General features: G+C 40.2%; 1 protein-coding gene across 3 annotated transcripts in view; it reads right to left on the minus strand.

The window, feature by feature from the left end:
* Positions 1-5,383, minus strand: part of znf462 (zinc finger protein 462) — a 103,861-nt gene extending 98,478 nt beyond the window's left edge. For 2 of the 3 annotated variants that reach the window (XM_068030533.1, XM_068030532.1), the window contains exons 1-2: positions 4,657-5,382; positions 4,368-4,539 (exon numbers count right to left, since the gene is read on the minus strand). The gene's annotated coding sequence lies outside the window, so the exon portion shown is untranslated. Of the gene's footprint in view, positions 1-4,367; positions 4,540-4,656 lie in introns of all 3 variants that reach the window. The other variant, XM_068030531.1, reaches the window with a different exon arrangement.
* Between the last annotated feature and the right edge of the window lie 617 nt (positions 5,384-6,000).

The following is a 6,000-nucleotide window of genomic DNA, read 5'->3' on the forward strand; positions in this document are numbered from 1 at the left end:
AAAAAGCTCTGAAATACAACCTACATTGCGCAGTTTAAATAAGACACAAAAAGATCTGTCTGTATTGTGACCGATGAGTATTTTTGATTTTTAGAAAATCCAATTGAACAAAATATGCATGACATTCTGTGACTTCCACAACCTTCCAACCACCATCTGTCAAAACTTTGACCACACTGGCTGATTCACCATTAACACCCATGTTGTTGACTAACAGTCTTCATCTTCCAACTAGAACCTAAATCTGATGTCCTCCAATCCCAAAAAATATAAAATTTCTAAGCGCAGAAAAAGATTCCATTTCCATTATTTCAGGAGAAAAAACTTGTAACATTTTCCGCTAGCTTGCACATGACCAGAAGACCCGTGTTTTTTATTTGCATCAATTTAATCCATCATTCATAGGTATTTCATTAGTCCACCATGAGAGACTATCTAGTGACTGAAACAGTTCCAGCAGGCAGGATAAGACCACTGTCTATACACGCATTGAAATTCAGGAAGCACAATTAGGTTACAGCCATTACAGATCTCAACAGGCTACATTCTTGGAGAGTCTTAACCACCATCTTGTGCTAAGCTCATTGGAAAGCACCCAAAAATAAATTCATGGAACTGAGAGCAACTCATTGTTAACAGTCTTAAGTCATGGACAGAATAATCAATCATATGATTCAACTGTCCACTGGGACTGACATACTGCATCCCTGTTTCATCAGACCCTCAGTATAGAACCTTCTGCCTTCTGCAATACCTCATATTCGGAAAAACAACTTCAACATTTTTCTTGCCAAGCCTTTCCACCATTGCATTGTTAGAATTCCTAATCAAGTGAGAGCTTTTTGAAGATCGGTGCAGAATAAAACCTGAAAGCTCAGCTCTTCGGAGACTGATATACATGTCTATTAAGAAAAGTTTGATAAGATGCAGAAAGATGGCCTATTATCTAGAACAAAAGGGTTGTCTTCATTTTAATATAATTTTGACTTGAAAATATATAATTTTGCACAAGCACTGAGCATCGCAAGTAGGTGCAGAGCAGGTATTGTGAATAAAAAATAGAATGACCCAGAAGGGGCAAGCAGCATAGAAAGGCTATATCACTGGAGCAAGTTGAAATCACAGATCACCAGTTACTTCTTTATTTGGAAGCATTTTTGTTACAATCTAAGTTACCTCACTTGACAGTTAGAGGAAGCCCCTAAAGAGCAATTGCTTTTTAACAGTAATTTTAATCCACATGCACATGTTTGCAAACTGGAAGCAATGCAATGACCATGGTCAAAGGACAAGATGTGGAAAATCCTAATCAATCAAGAAGTAAGTACTGCACTTCAGAAGCGAGCCAGGAATACCCCACTGCAAACCTCTAGCAACTGCCTTTGTTCACAGGACAGAACATGAGTTTTAGTTTAAAAAGGAGTTTAAAAGAACAGTTACGAAATTAAAGCCCTGATTCAAATATCTCATACAACGCTTGCAAATTTGTCCGACATTTTACAAGATAGCTTCTTGCTAGAAATGGAGAAACTGTATTCTCTTCAAAATAAAGTCCATCCTGTCATCTAGCTTAGTTATATTCCCAGTCACAAGATACTTCCAGATCTCAAGTTGCTGCGTATGAAGATTAAAGTTCCACAGATGTTGCAAAAGTACATCAGACATCATCAGTATGTATTCAATTGTTTCCAATATTACTTGTGTATTTTTAAATTACAAGTGTATAGAACACAGATCAACAGCACACGTGTAATGTTCAAGCTTCTGGAAGCTTCCATGCACTCCCACCACTCTTCAAATGAAACCCTTCAATTGCCTTTGCTTCAGTTTTGAACCAACTTCTGAAGCCCAAATCCCCATTCCTTCTAGAACATACCCTAAAGAACTATCCATCTTTTCCAAAACAATCCCTATTCCTCTAGAACATGTATTCAAAAATCTATTTTCCCCCCAAAGAAATCAGGTGCATAATTTACCAGCTTGGATGTTCTATATTTTGTTCAGGTCTAACAAAGATTAAACTTATACTAACATTTTTTTTTTAAAAATACGAACATACATTTCTACCCAATAAAGTCAATGTTAGTCTAGGAATCATAAGAGCTCCAGAATGTAGGCTAGTTCAGAGATTGAATAGAAACTTGTTGTCTTTTTATGACTTGATAGTCCATTTTTTTTTTTTAAAAGGCCCACAGTCAATGAGGTAGTTACCTCCACCATTACAAAGCCTTTTCTGCTTTTAGGCATAAAATGGATTATCAAGTCATAAAAAGCCGAAAACAGTTTTTATTTAATCTCTGAACTCACCTTCTGTTTCCATTCCAGTATCATCAATTGAGAAACGACACACTGATTTTCAACAAATACTCTTTATAGATAAAGCTCAACCAAGTATTTAATTACATTTGTAATATAATTTGCAAGATCCTGCAAAATGTTCCCTTCAGATCAATCAGACCTTCGTTTTGAAAGGTTTTTGTGTTGGCACCATTTGCATTTCTACTCAAAATCTCAGGCAACATTCAATAAACCTTGGTCATCACATTGAAATTGGAGAAATCGCTACAAAATGGCTACCATTAAGGAAAAACCAACATGGATTCATAATATGGCACTTTAATTTCACACAGGAAGGTACAATGAGCAATTAAGCCCAACTTTCTCTGGGAAATTAACCACAGGATTTTCTCCAACAAACAGAAGAAGAGTAGATGCCAGGAGTTTACAACTATTCAGGTGCATATACTGCAATTTCAAGATCTATGCAACCATATTTGTACGGCAAAAAGGAACTGAGTAGATAAAAGAGCAGCATCACATCTCCCAACTTCCCCTTCTATTACCAACAGGTCTTGCCTCCAACCCAGAAGGACACTCAAGCTATTTACAAACAAACTTTCAGTTCATAAACAACTTTTCTATAGTTATGCTAAAAAGGGCACCACAACATGGACATCAAAGCATAGGCAATATTGTTTAAGCATTATCATTGTCCCTTGGTACCTTTTCCATAGTGATAAATAATCTTAATATAGGAAGTCCATTTTCCCTTCAGCACATTTTGAAATAAAAACTTTTTTTTGCTGATTCAATGTCCAAGACCTTACATTTAATGGTCATCTAATAGTCATGTTCCAGCTCATTTTAATTTCCGATACACACATATTGCTCCCAGTCTAACAATAATGCCTGGTAGATACATGAATAAAATAAAAATCTCACTCAATGCTAAATGCTTTTAAAAAAGTTCACTTTAAATTCAACCAACCCATGGAAGCAACACTTTCAAATATCTACAGAACTCAGCTTAATTGTAGCTGAACCACAGCAGAGACAAATCTCAAAATTAATTAAGCTCATTAAATGAGGTTCTCAGAAAGCAGCATGTCTAATACTAGAGATCCTTCAATTCCTTGTCCTTGAGACTTCACAAGATACATCAAAAGACCTCCACATTCTGAACTGGCCCTTTTAGTCCATCTTTTCTTATCCCTGCCAGGACCTGCCTTCAGAGAAGAATGAGTTTCACATTTCCAACAAATGTGAAATGCTTTAGAAATCATCCAACACAGTGCTTAAAAAAGATTTACCCTGGCCACAGAAACAGATCAGAACCTGGTGGCATCACTAAATCAAATTGGAAAGGAATTTTAAAAAGATCTCTCCCTTACCAAGGTATCTCAATCTCCTCCAGAGTGTAGGGCTGAAAGCAGTTTTTTTCTCCACCATTTTCTGTTTTTTCTCTCTGAAGGACAATGAGATGGGCCTACCTGAATGCAAGAGGGATCTCTGGCGCTTCCAGTGGCAGAAACATCTAAAGACTAAGCAGTCGTTCTTCCTTCACACAACTCACTCCCTAGAGCTGGTTTAAAAAAAAATGGCTTCACATCAGGCTAGAGGAGGAGTCATTCCTATGGACCCTTATGGGGAGGGAGTTCTCCACAACACTCTCAACAACAACAAAAAACCCCTTGCATTTCAAGCCAGAGAGAGCTAGACCTTCAGGGGGGAGGAAGCCAGGCAGGTCTGGGGCAGATTTAAGAGAGGAAAAAGACTGAGGGGGTGGGGGAGGAGGTGGCCTAGGAGGAAGTGCAATGGTTTGCAGCCCTGGCTGTCGCTGTCTTTGTGTCTAGGCTTGGGACCAGCTACACAACAACTAAGGAGCTTTCATGGAGAGAATGAAAGCATGGTTACAAGCTGCTCCTCAAAAAACCACAAGCCAAATAAAGCAAAGCTCCCGTTGCAATCAATGGCTTCTGCGTTAGCTCAGAGAGAGAGAGAGAGAGCGAGAAGCACTTTCCCTTCTCAACTCAAAGGGGAGCCACGAGAAACATTCAAAAAAAACAAAGGAACAAAGAGACACTCACCTCTTGCACAGGCACAATGTCTTGAGGGACCCTCCTTCTTCCTGGAAAGCACAAGATCCATGCAAAGGGAAGAGGAAATATTGAGAAATGTTGAAAAGATGAGGCTCTGGCTGCGCTCCTAGTCCTCCAGAGCTGCCTTCCCTCTCTCTGCAAGCACTAGCCACCCCCACCACTGGAGAAAGGCAGAGACACATTAATACACACAGAGACATGCAATGCAAGCCCGGCTCTCAGTAATAATCAATGGGAACTTGGAGGAGCAATCCTATCCCCGGCAGCAATCACTTACACACTAGGAGGAGGATGTCCTTCTGTCTCTTCTCCCGTTGCGAGCCCAAGGCTTCTCGCCTCTTTCTCTTTCTGTTCTGCTCTGGCTGCCCCTGTGTTGAAAGTTCCTCCTTCATGGGCTTGTCTGCAGGGATCTAGAGGATCGCCATCTCCCCGTTCCCCCCACCCACCTTTTACTTTTTTTTAATTGCTAAAACTGCAGATGACCTGCTCTGTGACGGGCACTTAGCAGGGAAGGGAGAAAAGAGGGAAGGCAATGAGAGAGCGAGAGATTGAAAAAAAGTTGATGACAAAGCGCGGCTGTGGGGGAGGTTGAAAGAGTTGAGCAGACCAGCCACAGGGGGGAGAGAAGGAGAAGGCTTCCCCAGGCAATGTGCCAATGTAACAGGTGCCAGGGACAATCACTTGAACCCAATTTGGAAGGAGTGCGGGTAGGGGGACAAGACAGACAGAACTACTCTTTGGGAAGAAAATGTTTTTAAAAAGTTTCCATCTCCTCCACTAATAATTGCTTGGGATGCAGGAAGCAGCAAAGTCCTGGGATTGTTCAATCTTTGGGAGCTCTTCGTGTCACCTTTTTTTTAAAAAAAAAATAATGTCTGAAAAAGTTCTTTGCATGTCCAAAGGTGTCTTTTTCCCCAGCGTTAAAATGAAACTTCTTCAGAGACTGTTCAATTTCCCTTCCCTGCTGCTAAAGTGAACTAGTCTGTGACGTAAGTCACTGCCCAAAGAGATAAATTGAGAAGGTCCTGTTCCAACTCTGGTATTTTCCTGGCTAAAAATTCTCTGGACACTTGCTTCACTCCCACCAACCCCTTCATCTCCCCTCCCCACCACTACCCTGTCTGCATAGCAGGGTAAAAACGCTGCTTCTAGAGAAGGAGCTTGAGAGCATTAATCTTAACGAGTAAACAAGGGAAGAGTTTGCACTGTACCCAGCAGCAGCAGTCGAGCTAAACGTTGCTGGGATCTAATCTGCTGCGGCTGGTGTGCTGTAAAGCAACAGACCTTAAGGCAGACTGTGATCTAAATACTTGGTTAAGGTTGTTGGGGGTGGGGCAATGCAAGAAAGACTTTGGAGCTTTGAAGCTATGCAGATGAGATGAATCTGAGATTGCTGAAGGAAAGAACACAAGGCAATATTTTCAAATGGAGCATCAGAAAAATTCCATCTGACAATCATGGCATTTTTTCAGAGCTCGTTTCTTTCTTGTGATCCATCTCTTTCTTCCACCTAGCCTAAGAAAGGTGTTAAGTTTTTATTTTTCAATTTTAGATTTGATGCTACTCCCCACCAAATAACAAGAACAGTATTTACCCTCAAAAATGAAAAAAAAATCGAGAT

Source organism: Heterodontus francisci, chromosome 4 (genome assembly GCF_036365525.1).
Source record: "Heterodontus francisci isolate sHetFra1 chromosome 4, sHetFra1.hap1, whole genome shotgun sequence".
Classification (NCBI taxonomy): domain Eukaryota; kingdom Metazoa; phylum Chordata; class Chondrichthyes; order Heterodontiformes; family Heterodontidae; genus Heterodontus; species Heterodontus francisci.